At 46.6% G+C, this 17,407-nt stretch overlaps 1 protein-coding gene across 14 annotated transcripts in view; it reads right to left on the reverse strand.

The window, feature by feature from the left end:
* The window catches only part of ZFHX3 (zinc finger homeobox 3), a 169,377-nt gene extending 152,399 nt beyond the window's left edge, over positions 1–16,978 (reverse strand). For 7 of the 14 annotated variants that reach the window (XM_088672002.1, XM_060276020.2, XM_035118696.3 and 4 more), the window contains exons 1-2: positions 16,839–16,973; positions 723–883 (exon numbers count right to left, since the gene is read on the reverse strand). The gene's annotated coding sequence lies outside the window, so the exon portion shown is untranslated. Of the gene's footprint in view, positions 1–722; positions 884–16,301; positions 16,440–16,838 lie in introns of those variants that run through there. The other 7 variants (XM_088671999.1, XM_088671998.1, XM_088672003.1 and 4 more) reach the window with 5 other exon arrangements.
* Positions 16,979–17,407: the final 429 nt, after the last annotated feature.

Consider the following 17,407-nt stretch of genomic DNA (forward strand, 5'->3'; position numbering starts at 1 on the left):
GCAAAAGCTTGAGAAAACAAAGGAGTTGTCAGCAGGCACTGAAATACTATCAATGTGGGGGTTGCTGTAACTCAAATAGAATATGGTTCCTACGCAAGGGTGCCACAACAGAAAAGGCGCTCTCGACTGTTTGCCCTTTTACAATTTAAAAATATTTCTAGACCACCATTTAGAGCAGTGGGTTATGAAAGTGGGGGCTGCAGCCCTCTGGGGAGCAGTTTGTTTACCTAGGGTGGCACTAAGATGCAAGGGAATGGCAGGGTGACACTGGAGGTGTAAATGATTATCAGACTTCAAAAAGCTGGTATCACTGGATCAGGTTCATCTATTTTGTTGAATTAAAATTAATAGTTTTAATTGGATTTTGAATAAATATGCAATTATTTGTTACTGTTTTGAATTTTATTGTGTTATTTTCTGCCTTTGCAGGTTGTGCAAGCAGCTTTTCTCAATAATGCTTTTTACAGGTTAGGGACACTGAGGACTAGTTTATGGAACCAACAACTGGCCCATCAGCTGTAGTTTCCAAATCATATCCAGAGGCCGAGCTACATATAATGTGTTGCAATATTCTAACCTAGAGATTACCAGAGTAGTTAGGCTACTCCTGTCCAGAAAGGGGCACAGCTGGGCCACCAACTGAAGCTGACACTCCATTCCACTGAAGCTACTTGAGCCTCAAGCAACAGCAAAAGATCCAAAAGTACCCCCAAGCAACGTACCTGCCGCTTCAGAGGGAGTGTAACCCCCTCCCAGCCATCCAGTCTAGGGAACTACCCACTAGCAGTGTTTCAGTCTTAACTGGATTGAGCTTCAGTTTTGTTGGCTCTCATCCAGTCCATTATCCAGGCAAAGCAACGGTTCAGCACATCCACTGCCACACCTGCAGATGTAAAGGAGAAATAGAGCTGTATGTCATCAGCACATTGCTGACAATGCACTCCAAAACTCCACTCAATGGTTTCATGTAGATGTTAAACATAAAATTGAACCCTAAGGAACTCCACATTGAAAGTTCCACAGGTCTGAAGTGCACTCCCCAGGCATCACCCTCTGGTAATGACCATCTAAGCAGGACCAGAACCACACAAAGTGGTCCTTCTCATCCCTAACTTGGACAGCCACTCCAGACGTATATCAATGGTATCAAAAGCCACTGAGAGGTTGAGGAGAATTAAGAGGGACACGTTTCCCTGTCTCTACTCCAACAGAGGTCATCATACAGGGTGACCAAAGCAGTTTCTGTGCCAAAACCAGGCCTAAACTCAGATTGAAATGGATCAATTTCTACCAAAAGTGCCTAGATCTGGTCCACGACCACCCATGCAATAACCTTGCTCAAGAAGGGGAGATTAGCAACTGGTTGGTAATTTTAGATTTTCCAAGTCCAGGGAGGATTTCTTAAGGAGTGGTTTCACCACTGCCTCCTTCAAACAGGCAGGGACCACCCCATCTTTTGGGGAGATATTAATCACCTCCCTGGCCTAGCCAGTCTTCCCCTCCCTGCTAGTTTTTTTTTTTTAAGCCAAGAGAGGTAATGGTCCAGAGCACAACTGGTTGCCCTGACCGAAGCATGCACCTTGCCCACATCTTCAAGCCTTACTAACTGAAACTCATCCAACACAACAGGACTGGACTCTAAATACCATCTGATATTCATCTGCTTTAACAGTGGAGTCAAGATCCCAGTGGATGCAAGTGATTTTCCCCTCAAAATGCTTTGGAAACAGGTCACAGCGAGCTGACATCAGTTCTACTGCCTCCTTCAGGCCAGACTGTAATAGGCCCCATACTACCCAGAAAAGCTCTGCCAAACAGCACAATGAGGATGCAATGGTCTCATTGCCACTAGGTAGATTTGATGATGAGCTCTCACCAGCATTTGATTGCATTTTCCTCCACTCACATCCAAGCCATATCCAAGCCTGTTTCCTCACTCTAAGCTCTGAAGTGTACCAGGGATCCGGCGGTCGTGGATCCCGTCCGATGCCCTGCTGGGGGCTAGGGCAATGGCAAGACCCCCGGTGACACCAGGGGGAGCTTTCAGTTGTATTTGCATCAACAGGCTCCTCCCTCTGGGTGTTAACCTTGTATGACTCCCTGCTGAGCGGGGTGGAGTCATGCTTGCTAGGGTGTCCAATGCCTAAGCCAATACCTCTCACTTGCTCTAACCAATAAAGTTGTGGCCTTATTTTACCCATTAACTCAAATCCAGGTGTCACTGTGTCTTTATTTCTTGCGGGGGGTGGGTCCTCGAACCGCAATTCACTGCTCAGAATAGAGAAGAATGTACCCAACCCTAAGTCCTTGTTTATGTCTTGGTAACTACTGCTGGTTAGCTCTCCAAGCCCTTCAAAACTTTTCTCTATGGCACATCCATTCAACTTTCACACAACTGAAATTCTCATGTGCAGTCAAGTCTGAACCACCACAATACTGAGCTAATGGAAGCGGGGGGGGGGGGTAATTTAACTGCAAGATCAAAGATCAGAGGCAGCAAACAGTGGCTGCGTAGAAAAGGAAAACAGCATGAAATGAAAATCCTGCTATCCCTAATGCCACTTCACCATGCACAAACATCAACCCAACTCTTACGACAAGGCCCAAGCTCCCCCCCCCCAGCAAACAAGCTTTTTTTGGCATGGCATAAGCCTTACAGGAGGCAGCAACATTCAACACCACACATCTGAGACGTTTTTGCTAAGAGAGTGCTGCAACCAAATGAAGGCCCAGAAAGATCAGGTTCTTGCACAAGCCTAGGACAGACAGAGCCAATGAGATGTCCCCAGGCACACAGATGTCCTCCCTAGTCTGCAAAGCAAGGCAGCCTTCCCACATGCCACCTTGTCGTAATAATTGGAAACGATGGGAACTGACACCTCCTCCCCACTGTACAGACGTTTTGGGAAAGAAAGTTATTTGAAGCTAAAGGCAGAAAGGAAGAGTGTTTGTCCTGAGGCCCAATGATGCAGCAGTTACATATGCTTCAAAATTCCCAGAGGAAGTTGCTGCCTCTCTGGAGACTCTTGCATTAAAGGCATTTCATTAGTTATTGTGTATCCCACCCTCAAAAATGGGAAACAGCAGGGCGGGGAGGGACAGAAGAGTTGCTCAACCCCCAAGCCACATTGATAAACTTTGCAGACTTTCAGATAAATGGTACTTTCAACTGCCTGGGGCCCTTTCTCCTTCTTAGAGAGCTCCCCTCCACACCTCAAACTGCACCCTCCAAAGAAATAGTTTCAACTAACATGACACATCTCAAGTCAGGTTTCTTGCTGTTGCCATCACATAGCACTCACTACCTATGCTTCCTGACTGACTCTGACACTAGACATATGCCACAAAACTGAAGAAGGCTTGCTTCTGTGGTAGCAGAATGTAGTTTCTTTACCTCTATGTATAAAGCAAGGGAAAAGTTGTCCCAACTCTCAAATATACTTGGGGATGGGTAGGACTACAAGAAGCTGACACAAAAGGAAGCTTTTCAAAATTCAGGAACAGCCACTGAGTCGGCCATCTCTAAAACAGGCCCAGAGAAAGGAGACAATCTAGGAAGCATGGCAGCTGACAACCACACAGCATCTAGCCCTGCCCTCCCCAACCACAAGCTGAACCGGGCAAACACTCCACAGTCCTCACCCAATCCAAGCAATCTCCTACCCTAGAGTTCCCCTGCTAGTTCCCTCCCAAGAGACCTAAGGCAACAGATATCAATGAGGGCACTCTATTGTCCCCACCCTATAAAAAAACCCCAATGCTCATTTCAGAGAAACCGAACAGAGCACAAACTCTAAGGGGAAGTGCCCCATACCTCCTGAAGAGAATGCTCATGTGTGCAAGAGCAGGGCCCTCACCTCTACTTGGCAGGATACCTCTGTCCAACATAGGAGAGGAGCGTGCTTCCTCTCTTGTAGCAATTGCTTTTAGTGAGCAAATGAAATTTCTCTCAACAAAAACTTAAGAAGAGAAAGCACAACAAAGTCTGGAACAGGGCCATATGACTTCATTACACTGGGCCCACCTTGCAGGAAAATATGCATGAACAACACAAAGGTAAATCACCTAATCCAGACCCCTAAAGAAGGGCCCCTTTTCACTGTGACGTTCTTGTGGAGCCATGCAGCTCAGCTCACAATACTTCCCTCTTGTGATCCAAGATTGTGTGAGGTGTCAACCTACACAAATCCAGCAGGGAGAAAGAAAGAAAAAGATTTTTGCAGTTCCATCATCTCATGTCTGAATCTTTCACTGAAATAGAGGCTGTCCTGCTTTCTAATGCATAACTAACTTATTAGACTGGAAGGTATTATAGCAATGATTCTCCAGGCATTGTACAGAACCCAAAAGTGCCAACAGTGTACCTGGATGCACCCCATGCCACTTCCAGGGCGTACAGACTGCCTAGTCCCCTACTGGCACTCTATAATTGTCAAACCACAACAGCACTAAAGCAAGGAAGAGTACAGGTGCATTTTATCAGGGAGTATATACGGTAGTTTCTTATGCTGTACAGTATTTAGACGCTTTTGTCTTGTTTGGGACTGTATTCAACAGACATCCTAATAGCCCATTTGCTCTCCAGCTACTTTTGAGCTCTGCCCACAAGCTCAAGGCTCCAAAGACCTATACCTATTTTTCTAATCATAACAAACCCACAGATTCATTGCCAGAATCAGGTACTCTGACCACAAAGGTGATCCAAGGTGACTTGAGCACCGTTGGGAAAGATATATTCTTCCCCTCCCATCAAAATAAAGATCAATTAAACTACAGCTTCAAGCATATTTTGCTTACTGATTCCCCCGAAAAAGCCCCATGAGGAGAAATAAGGGTGGCTGGACTAGAGAGATGAAAGAGGAAGGGCGACATGACTCCTTTATTAGGAGGCCAGAATCCACAGTCAATACAAAAAGGAAACTTGTGCTGCTCTGACTCCAAAACTGTTTTTTTTCAGGCCATTCAAATGTTCCCAGAGGGAGAAATCTTGGGAATTACAGCTCCAACTGATGAAGTCATTGGACATGGGTAGGGCCCTTTAAAAAAAATGTAGCTAAGGGTCATTCTCAGTGGCTGTATGCAGCAATGTGGGACAACAAAAAAATCCAGTTCTTCATTTTTCCATAGAAATTTATTTGAAGCATTTATAAACTGCTTACTTTTTAAAAAAAAATCTCTAAGCAGTATACAACATAAATACAATAAACAGTATCACTAAAACAAAAATACAGCACAAAACTAGTAAAACAGTAGTCTTAAAGCATATAAAAACAAAAAACAGGAATTCGGGGAATTCTAACAATTAAAAACAAGTTCTGATTCCAAGGTCACAGAAAGCCTTGGGGGGGGGGATATGTGTTTAACAAGAAAACTGAAGCAACTGCTGGTTGCTGCTTCACATACAGAGGTGGGAAGCACATGTTGTAGTTCAGAGGCAACAGCAGAAAATGCATATTTGGGGGTCATTACCCTATGATATAAGGGACCCGGGTGGCGCTGTGGGTTAAACCACAGAGCCTAGGGCTTGCCGATCAGAAGGTCAGCGTTTCGAATCTCTGCGATGGGGTGAGCTCCTGTTGCTTGGTCCCTGCTCCTGCCAACCTAGCAGTTCGAAAGCACATCAAAGTGCAAGTAGATAAATAGGTACCGCTCCGACGGGAAGGTAAACGGCGTCTCCATGCCGCTCTGGTTTGCCAGAAGCGGCTTAGTCTTGCTGGCCACATGACCTGGAAGCTGTACGCCGGCTCCCTCAGCCAGTAAAGCGAGATTAGCGCCGCAACGCCAGAATTGTCCAGACTGGACTTAATGGTCCGGGGTCCCTTTACCTTTTACCCTATGGTATGCTATAGGGTACACTACCCAGGATAAGAATTTCTCCAGATGACCTAAGTGTTTTACAGGTCTACATGTGACATTTTAGATAACCTTGTCCAGAACTGTTCATTATAGGTTAACAACAAGACCTTGAACATGGCTGATCGGCAGCTACTGCAGTTCCCTCACCATAGATGTAATATGTGCACATCCAGGTGCCCCACTCAACAACCTGGTTATAGCATTCTCCACCAGCTACAAACCAAATCGAGGTGCTTTTGGATGAAACTGATTTTCTGGATCCATTTCAATCAGGGGTTAGGCCCAATTTTGGTACAGAAACTGCTTTGCTCATCCTGTATGACTACCTCTGTTTAGAGACAAGGAAAACATGTCCCCGTTAATTCTTCTCAAACTCTTAGCAGTTTTTGATACCATCAACCATGGTATCCTTCTGGAGCATCTGTCTGAACGAAGGGCACTGCTTTGCGGTGGTTCCAGTCCTACTTAAATGGTTGTTCCCAGAGGGTGTTGCTTGGGGAATGCTTTTTAGCCCCATGGAACCTTCAATGTGGGGTTCAGCCGGGCTCAATCCTATCCCCTACGTTTTTTAACATCTACATGAAACCGCTGGGTAGGGTTATCCAGAGGTTTGGAGTGTGTTGTCAACAGTATGCTTGATGACATTCAGCTCTATTTCTCCTTTACATCTGCAGGTGAGGCAGTGGGAATGCTAGACCAGTAATGGACTGGATGAGAGCCAACAAACTGAAATTCAATTCAGATAAGACTGAGGCCCTGTTAGTGGGTGGTTCCCTAGACTGGGTGGGTGGGAGATCGCCTGCTCTTGATGGGGTTCGTAGCTTGGGAGTACTCCTGGATCCTTTGCTGTCACTCAAAGCTCAGGTGGCCTTAGTGGCCCGGAGTGCCTTCCATCAGCTTCGGCTGGTGGCCCAGCTACATCCCCATCTGGACAGGGATAGCCAAACTACTGTTGTCTATGCTCTGGTAACCTCAAGGTTAGATTTCTGCAATGCGTTATATGTAGGGCTGCCTCTGAAGACAGTTCAGAAACTTCAGCTAATGCAGAATTCAGCAGCCGTGGCTCACCAGAGCAAGACGGATTGTGCATATTACATTGATCCTGGTTCGACTGCACTGGCTACCAGTTAGCTTCCAGGCCCAATTTAAAGTGCTGGTTTTGACCTATAAAGCCTTAAACGGCTCAGGACCGCAATACCTCAAGGACCACCTCTTTCCACATGAACCTACCCAGACCTGAGATCACCTTCTTAGGCCCTTCGTGTACATCCTCTCCGAGAGATCCGGGGGGGGGGGCAACATGAGAACGGGCCTTCTCTGCAGTGGCTCCCCATCTGCGGAATGCTCTTTCCAGGGAAGTTCACCTGGCGCCTTCATTATACACCTTTAGGCACCAGGCAAAAACGTTTCTTTTTAACCAGACCTTTGGTTGATTTGATTATCATCCTACGCCCTCTTAAAAAGTGGAGGGTTGGGGGGGGTTATTGGGTTGTTTTTATTTTGATTATGTATTTTGTGGTTTTATATTTTGATTTTATTCTATGAACCGCCCTGAGACCTCCGGGTATAGGGCGGTATATAAATGATTATTATTATTATTCCAGACCAATCTCAAGGGGAACTCCACACTAAACTAATCTAATGTACTCTACCTATTCATCAGTAATAGACAAGCTTGGCAGCTTGAAAATTGCTAGCTTTGAATACAGGACACCAGAAACTTTTGTTATTCAAAATTCACTGCCAAATCCCACAAGACTGGTGATATGCAGACACTTTGGGTCATGGAAATTTGTCCCATGCACCACAGTAGCTACAGTGAGTGGTTGTCTATACATCCCTAGCAGCATATTCCACACTACATTCAGTTGTACAGTATGTATGAAACCAGAGTGGCTTCCACTGATCTTCCTTTCCTTACAAAATCCAGGCACCCTGCCCTATATGCATAGAAATGTTTCAGAAAGAAAAGCAGGTGAGGCACTTCTCATGCCCAACAGAATACACAACCCAGGCACCTAAGGATCCATGCTTATAAAAAGTAAGTTCACAATACTCCATTATGCCTAGCATCACCATGAAACAAAAGGGCTCTGAAGATATAGCCTTGCTTGGTTCTCAGTGGAACCCACAACATTCATTGGGCAGAGAGAACTAGCTGCAATCTTGGGAACATAGTCAAGTGGAGCCAAAGGTTCTGGACAGTTTTGAGCCCACAACAATGGCAGTTCCCAGTGCATTCCTTTGTCTATTTAACAAAAAATTATACTTGATTGTAAGAAAACCTTTAAGTGGTTTATAAAATATAAAACAAAACATTAAAATTATCAACAAAAATTTAAAATGTTTTAAAATATTCAAAAGATTATTTACCGTACTTTATTTTCTTCCGTGGAAGTGAATGGCTACCAGCTATTTCTGGGGGGGGGGGGGGAGAGATACCTTTAGGAACAACACCCATCCCCATAAGAGCAGGTACTGTACCTCTTCCTCTACTGTAAAAGGCTCTTGGAGGAGTGGGGGTGGAGAAGGGCTCCAAGTTAGGCCTGTATAATGCACACAGAGAATACACACACAGGAAATGCCTTCTGCTCTGAGGTCTCTGCAATATACAGGCTCTCCCTCCACTCACTCAACCCTTCATGACGTGCTGGAGAGAATAGCCAGTGACCAACAACCTCTCTGTCATCCTTAACCAGGGACTGGCTTCCGCAGTTGGTAGCCCAGGGGTGGGGGGAAGAGACAGAATAGATTTTGCCAGGCGTCCATGCACTGGTAATTTCCACTTGCAATGTGTTTTATGCAAGTAGACTGGCTTTCAGAAGTAGTTTCCAAACACCAGGGATGAAACTAGGCTATATTTCACCCAGGTCAAAACCCAGTTTGGTACACCCACACATTTGCGCATGCACACACACACACAGAGAGAGAGAGAGAGAGAGAGGTTGGGAGCCTTAATGGTACCCTTCTGAAGGCTTCACCCAGGGCAACAACAACCCAGCTAGCCCCCAGACCCGCCCCGTAGCTATGCGATAGCCACACACCACAGGTCCAGACCACGGCTGTCAGAGTGTTAATGGGGACTTCTCAAAATATGTTAGATCCCTACTTACAGAACTGCATAGACTTTAGACTGCTGATGACCTCTAAAACCCTCAGCAGTCTGTGGCCAGGATACCTAAAATATCACCAACTCCCATATGGATCCTTCTGTGTGTTGAGGTCATATAGCCGAAGGCCATGGTCTGTAACCAGAGCAAGGGCCTTTTCTGTTCTGGTGCTATCCTTTGAAATCCCCACCACAGCAAGGACCACCTGCCTCCCCATTCTTTTAGATAGCAAGTGAAAACAACCACATTTAATGCGCCCTTGAAGCCAAGAGGGGGAATACATTTATTGAGGAAGATGCATGACTGTATTTTGTTGGCCAGCCTTGCTATAGAGAAGGAAGATAGAATGCAAGCATTTCTCACCAAATTCAACGCCAAGACTACTACCAGCATCAACAGCTACTAAGCCCATAGGCAGGGCAGAAAGACCAGTTCTTCCAAATGAGCACAGCTCTTGTTGGGACCAGCTAACATGGAATACCATCCCTTCCTCCTCCTCCATTGCTGCTCCCAATCAACCTATGCACAGGCTGGGCTGTGAAGACAGTCCTGGTGCTACTTTGCCTGGTAGCTGTTTCCACCAGCCTTAAAAGCTGCTTATGCCAGACTGAAGAATAGCAGGACTACTGTAGGTTTCAATAACTGGCTTATCAAGTCCAGGATTACATCTGATCTTAGAGCAGAAATGAGCACTGCTACTTGTGAAGTCTCTCCCTACCACCCAGACACATTTGTCAAATTTCACAGGAATGCAAGTAGCTAGAAATAAAATAGACAAGCTGAATGCTGGCAACGAGGTTTTAAAGGGCTTTTACGGTGTAGCAGGGGCTGCTGTCTCACACACAGACAACAGCACAGTATCTGACAACTGAAATGTCAGGTTGTGTGAAAGCATCCGTTACAAACAGCCCTGTAGTGTTATAGACAAATGCTATTAGTACATAATCAATTTCCACTGCAGGTTCCTGCAGTAGCTACAATATACCACATTCTCAAGAGAAATTTGATGCACCAGAGTAAAGACAGACAACAAACGTTCATCTAAAACTGATCCAAACAACTATGCTAGGGACAAGGCCAAAAACTTGAATTTTCAAGGTTGATGAGTACTTGAAAGTATGAATGGTAAGAAGGCAAAGAAATTTACAAGAAAGGTGTTAGTTGAGCAGGATAGAGTAAAGTCAAAAGGAATCTGACAAAGCAAAATTTGCAGCAGGCTGTAGCTATGAACACACACACACACACACACACACACACACACACACTTGATGACTGGTCAGTCACCCAAGTCACCACAAGCTGGAGGTTGGCATCTGAATTTCCTCTTTTCTAGACTTGTACCATCGTGTGGAACATATAGCTGAGATGTGCCTGAGAGCACTGCTGCCCAAGTGTGGTCTTCCTGAGGCCCAAACTGCCTCCCCTAAGAGCTTTATGTAAATTGAATCAGGCTCTCAATTTGCTAGCATGCAATGAGGGGGGGGGGGGATCACATTAGACATCAACAAAGCAGAAGGTTAATTTGAAGCTCCCAGCCCTGCTGCTCCTCTGCTCATCTCTCCCTCAGCGCCTGCTCTTCTTGCTGTGCAAAGCCTGACATCTACAGTTCTGTCTGGCACAGTGTGAGGGGCTCTGATACAAGGATGGTGGGTACACAACAGTCAAGGGCTCTTTCAGCAAGCATGTGCTTTCGCTCACAAAGCGAACCGGGCTCTACCAAACAGGACAAGGGGCCTCAAGCCTCCCCAGCCTATTTTGTCCTCAATTTTACCTGGGGTTGTGGAAGCTTTAGAGCATCAGTCACCCCATTTAAATCGGCAGAATGCCCACTGCCCACCTTCTTTTTTAAGAGGGTAAGGGCTCACCCCTCCCATTCAGAAGACACTCCCAAATGCTCTTACGACTCATCAGCACTAAGCTAGAAGACCTCTAAGGATTCTCCTTACACTTTCCCTTCTGCAAGCCATTGCCATATGCAGTCTGCTTCTTGCCTTTCTCTACAAGTCCAACCAGCCTCTTGACACACTCCCACACACAAGAACTGCTGTGTCTGGAGAGACACTTATTCATCCAATGCAGGTCTCTGTCCATTTCTACAGTGCTCAGTAAGAGAACACCAGTAAAGCACCTGGCTTAAGGAGCAGGATGAACACTGGTATATTTTTGCAACAGTTGACTTAGGGTTCAAAGAAGCATCAATTTTATACCTTGAGCAATAGAGACCAATTCTTAACCACCAGCTGACTTATACATACATCATACACTACATCCCCTTCTCAGAGGTCTCTCATGTACTTCAGATGGAGTAAGAAAGCTCAGGGGGAAACTAAGCACACCACAAAAAGAGCTCAGGCAATGAGTGAGGAACACCCAGGACTATAAGAACAGAGTTTCCAGGGCACAATTAGCACTATTAAGGAATGTCCAGAAATTCAGCAATCTACAGGATTTTTCTGAGAACTCTTGTCCAACCCTACCCCAAATTAGAATATGCATCCAAACCCTAAGCAAACTGAAATGCCTTCTGAAAAACACACACCACAAAATCCAAGGATTAGAGCCATATGTTCTTCAGCCACTCAGGAACAAAACTGTGCAATTAAGGGTGATGTGAAATTTAACTGTGCAGCTTTAATGTTTAGTTAACTAGGTGCTTCCTGCAGTTTGACAACACTTTCAAAACAGCTGACCAAGATCCCAAACTTATTAAAAGGATGAATTCAGAAGCTAACCACCAACAATTCCCAACTCAAGAGCATGTCCAAATACAAGTCACCAAACCCACTTCTTTCACTTCAGAGCCAGGAGTGGAAATAGCCACCAAATCTCCAGGATCTAGATTGTTCCATGCATCCTGCAAACTCCTATAGTAGGCAAGCGGGTAATCCAGCAGTTGCCATGGCTATCCTTTTGCCCCTTGAAAGCAGATCTTCCCAGGCTGAAAACCCAAGGTAGAAGAAAGTTTAAAGGGAAACTATGCACCAGCTGCATATTACAGCACCCCATGAAAACATATACAATATTTCCCTAGCTTTTATCACCATTGTGCTTTAAGTTGTGGTTGCTGTGGAGATAACCACTTCACTGACAGACAGTTGTCCAGGGGGAATTCGCAAGAAAATGTGCCCATGGCCGAGGCCTCTTTTCAATGCCAGAACTCTAACCCAAAACAACAAAGCGCTCCTCTGAACTTGAGCACAAGTGGACCAGACAATCCCTTTTCTCCTCTCTTCCCTAAGACCTCACTAGAAGGTCGGCCATTCTCTTTTCAAAGGATGCCAGCTGGGTTTTTCCACACACCCACTGTGTGCATACTGACTCACTTGCAGAACAGCCCCTCAACTAGGTGAAAGTGCTCAATAGCCTCCAAATTTTTATTCTTAGGCATATTTTCCCAGCACAATTGCATTTATAGCTATTTATCGTTAAAAAAACAAAAAAGTGAGTGATAACGATACATAAACAATGGTGTACTATCACGTTACAAGACATTTGCTTAGTTTCTTAGCTCTTACAGACGTGTCACCCCAGCAGCTGTTTGTAGGTACAGACTGTGGTACCAAGCCCACCCCACCACTACACAGCATCAGGATTTCCCAGACAAACCGCTTAATCAAAACCACGAGTATTCACTGCACAGGCCTGTATGCAGATGTTTCGATCCCCATTCTTCCATCCTGATATGTTCATCTAACTGCAACTGTATTGTGGATCGGTAACTTTGGAAATGTACAATTGCAGGGCGAAAAAATCAAGGAAAACAAATCTGGTTTTGAAAAGACTGGGTGAACAAAGAATTTCTCACCTGGCTCCCTTTCCCTCCCTTCACAGTACAAAAGTACAGGGTAGAAACACAGCCTATAGGATTGCAACATCTGGGAGAAAGAGAACAGAATTCAGAAAATAAGACAAAATTAAATCAAGACCTTTCTGGAAAAATTATCTTAATTTAGCAAGACTCTTTTTTTCAGAATGCACTCAGATTGCACTGGCAGGCACCTTAAATTGCTTAGTTCACTCCTGGGAGAATTCCAAATACAAATATGGGTAAAGAGAGGGTCCCATGAACATCCCCCCCCACCAAAAAAAAAAGCGGAATGAAGAACAAGAGAGAAAATAAGTCTTTGCTTTGTTCAGTCATCTCAGTTGCCACAACCATTACAGTGGTAAAGCTGTGTTGTTGTTGTAGTAGTAGTAGTAGAATCAATGAGAGATTTTGAGTTTCCCCTCCCAAATTGCCTTTCTGAAAAAGCCCAAATTTGTGCTAATCAATGCTGAGTTACCACACCAGAAATACTCCAAGAATAATACAGCTGCCTCCTTGAATTTCCAGTGCCAATCTCAAGCCGACAGAGCAGGGGGATACATGCACTCATCGGGGATTAAAGTGTTGAAACATACGCTACCCAGCGCTTTAAAATCAAGTTAAGACACAACCCTGCTCATGCCTTTGTAACGCAACACATTCCTCATAAAAAGCGAGTGCGGTAATCGAACAACAACAATGCAGGCCCCTATCCAGGCACCTGCTTTGGAGGCAGCGGTTCCTCTACAGCTGCTCAACTACTGGCCAGTCTTCTTTAAGGGAATCTATTCCATTAACTTCCCTCAACTCGAAATGCCACAAGATCATAAGGGGGGAGGAGAGGACGGGGGGGGGGTGGAATAGAAAGTGAGAAAGAGGAAGAGTTTAAAAGGCTGGACAAAGGTCTACACTTTTCATCCGGGACCAAGTGGCTCCCTGCTTAATGTGCACCAACAATAACCATGGGAAGGCTGTGCGCGGAGATTTCTTTGGTATGACTGAAAAGCACCTTAGCTCAGTTCCCGGGAACAAAAGGCCAGCACTATGGAAAGTGACCTGGGGTTTTCCTATCAAGTCAAGTGTCAAGGCCACTTCATTTTCCCCTTTGCTCAGATGCAGAAAAGCAAACTTCCTAGCAGCTCTTCTTCCTCAGAGCCAAATATACAGAGAACATTTTTAAAATTAAAACAAAGCAGCTCTCTCAGATGCAGAAGAGAAGCCGCTTTTCCTTCCCGCAGTTCTTCGTTACCGACAAATGCCTACTTCCAGGCAGAGAATAGTCCGAGTGTCAGAGTTGATTTTACTCTCTAGAAAGTCAACTGACCAAAAGCAAAGGAGAGAAAATGCATTTTATGCTCAAATAGAGACAAGAAACAGAAGTGGAGGGAGGAGGGGGAGAAACCCTGAAACACTTTCCTTCTTTTCACAGCAGGCGCCCCACTAATGCTGGCCTCCGATTTGCAAGTGAATTGAAGTTGTCATTGGACCTTTAAAAAAAAAAAGGATGGAGAAGGAGAACAGAAGAGAGAATTAAAGATGTGGAGGAGGGAAAAATGTAAAGAAAGAAAGGGAAACTGAAATGAATCATTGCCTGACATGGCGGCCCAAGGACAAGCCACAAAGTTGATGCTGGAATGTTTAGCCAGACCCTGAGACCACAGAGTGATGAAAATGCACCACACGACCCTCAGCCTTTGAACCCAGAGCATGCTCTGCAATTGCACTTCCACATGCCTCCGCAGGCTCCAGCTGAAAACTGGAGGAGGCACAACAGTTCAAATAGGAAAGGAAATGACATCAGCAAACTGGAGGACCTGTTTAGAAGAGACCAAAACAAAACAAACTTCTAAATATTTTCCATAAGAGACCTCTCACAAAAAGCCATGAAGCATGCCAATAACACAGCACCAACACACAGCAGCAGAATAAAAATAAGGGATTGCAACTGGGGGGGACGGGACAAGTATGCCAAAGCAGAGGAGGCCGCAAGCTCTCCTCGACTGAGTTTTCCCTTCTGCCAATGTTGCATTCATATTGCTGTTTATAACCAAAACCAAGCTCAGCATTTCACTTCATACAGGACCAGACAGTGAAACCAGGTTGTTAATACTGAATTCTTAATATTGGCAAGTATTCAGTTACATAATAATAAAAGAGGCTGCAGCAGACAGCAATGCAAGGCCACACTTTGTCACTAACATCAAACAAAAAACAGGGCACAGCTGTTTCCAATCAGAACTGATTTCAATGCAGGTAGTTTATGAAAAGGGAAAAAAAGAAAAATAAAGTATGGGTAATTCATTTGCCTCCTGAATAGTAATCCTCCTGACAAAGGGTCCAAACCTCACTCCTGCGATACCCATGGCTGGTATGGAAACTGTTAGCTACCTAACACTGAGGAAATACATGTGCACAAAGCACACACCTATCTTTCTCACATACACTGATTTTCATATATAAAAACTTATTATATATAAGAATAGGTAAAACCACTAAAAATGTACAGAGTATTTTAAATATAGATGAACAGAAAGTACACTTCTCAGATTAATACCAAGCTTTCATTGCTTTTCTATGCAATACCGTAAGACTGTAAATCTATAACCACTGCAATAATTTAGTGATTAAAAACTATGATAACATATTGTGTAACTGAAAACCACATAATGCCTGCCAACACTCCTCCTGGACATGGAACAAAAATACATAAAAGTGTGTTGCTTGCAGCAATTCCCTAACTCAGTTTTTTAACTGAAAGGGGGGGTGTTCACATACACATCAGAAAACGGCTCACTACGATCTACACAAACATGTCAATTCGTAATAGCTTTTTTTTAAAAAAATAAAACCTGTTTCCCCTATCCCATCTCTTTCTAATAAATGAGGACAGAAACATTCCTTTCTTTCTAAGTTTGCTGTAACTGGAATAGCTGGTCTTACGTTATGTCCTACGTATTCAAAGTTGCTTTGTAACAAGATATGGAAACCAAACCTTATTTGCTTAAATTTCAAGGCTCGGGAAGGGGGGCTGCCCCCTCTTCCTGCAGCAAGATAAAATTTAAACCAAAATATAGAAATATTCCTCTAGGTAGCCTCTGCCCCTCCTAAGCTGCCAGCCTGCTCAGCTCAACGGCAGGATTCCTGGCCCCTGAGGAAGGCGTCCCCAAAGGCAGGACCCGACGACCACGGCGAGCTGGGAAACGGCTTCCATGGATAGTTTGGGCCGGCACTTCTCAGAACCCAAAACAAAGGTCTGGACGAAAGACGCACTTGGCACCATCCACCACAAACCCCCGGACATTTGGTCTTCACCACCACCACCCTCCCCGCGGAGACGACTCGGTTTGTTCAGAGGAAACAGCAAAAAAAAAAAAAAGGAAAAAGGCGCAGTTGCAAATATTTAGATAAGCGCAGAACGACGACTCCTCAGCACTAAGCCAGCAAGGCACAGGGGGCCGGCCCCAGGGTGGAGTGGACTGGGGCGCGGAGGGGGGGGGACTCCTGCTTGCAACTCTCCGGGTGCCCCCTACCTAGGCAGGAGAGCGCTGGGCCGAGGGCGCTCGGGGGCTCCGGTGACATGTCGGCAGGCAGCGTGCCTGGGCACCGCCTCCGGAGCAGGGGGTAGGGGCTGCCTCCCCGGGAAGCGCGGCGAGGAGGCCGGCGGAGGGGAGCCGCGGCGGCGGGCGGGCATCGCAGCCATTTCCCGGCCACCCTCTTCGCTGCCCTATCGATTATGCAGATGGGCCGATCAATCTACCCTCTGCCGAGCCGAGCGCCGAGGCACTCCTGCCTGCCAAGGCGAGGCAAAGCGGAGAGTCAGCCCGCCCGCCCGCCCGCCGGACTCTCCTCCGCGCCTCGCCGATGACCGGCGGCCAGCCCAGCCCGGGCAGCTCCTTCTTCTCCTCGTGGGCCGCCTATCTCTCCTGCCTGCTTGCGATCGGTCGGAAACACCTGCGAGGGCGAGGGACACAAAGTTTGCCGGGGGGGCCCCGATCCAGGCGGGGGGCTGGCCGGGCCAGCCCCATGCAAAGCAGCCCAGGCGGGGCGGCGGAAAAGTTGCCACTTACGCGGCTGGCGGTGGCGTCCTCCCTCCTTCCTCCTCTTCTTCTTCGTCTCCCCCTCCTGCTGCTGCTCCGGCGAGGCGGTTAATCCCGGGAGAAGGCGGCGGCGGGGCTACAGATCCCATGAAGGCTGCAGGATCGGCGCGCTCCGAGGAGGAGCCCGGGGTGGCGGTGACGGGACGAGGCGGCGACCGGAGCAGGAGCGACGGGGGCCAGAGCCAGGCGGGAGCCGCTTCCACTTGCGTCGCCGGCGCTGCTGCTGCTGCTGCCGCCGCCGCTGCCCAGCAGCAGCAGCAGCATCGTTCTCGGGAGCGGGCGGGCGCCCCCCGGAGCGAGCGAGCGAGCAGAGGAAGGAAGAAGCGGGGCGGGCGAACGAGCGAGCGGGGGGCCCGGACAGGCGAGCGGTCGAGAGCCGGGCTGGCGGGGCGGCCGGAGCAGGAAGCGCCCGCGCTCAGATCTGCTGATTGGGGAGAAAAAAAACTCTTTGGATCTTTATTCTGCTAATTAGTTTCCTGCAAAAAATGGCTGATTAGTGCAGTGCGCATGTGCCTCATTACCCAGGCACGACGGGAAGG

Source organism: Zootoca vivipara, chromosome 6, assembly GCF_965207765.1.
Source record: "Zootoca vivipara chromosome 6, rZooViv2.hap1.1, whole genome shotgun sequence".
NCBI lineage: Eukaryota > Metazoa > Chordata > Lepidosauria > Squamata > Lacertidae > Zootoca > Zootoca vivipara.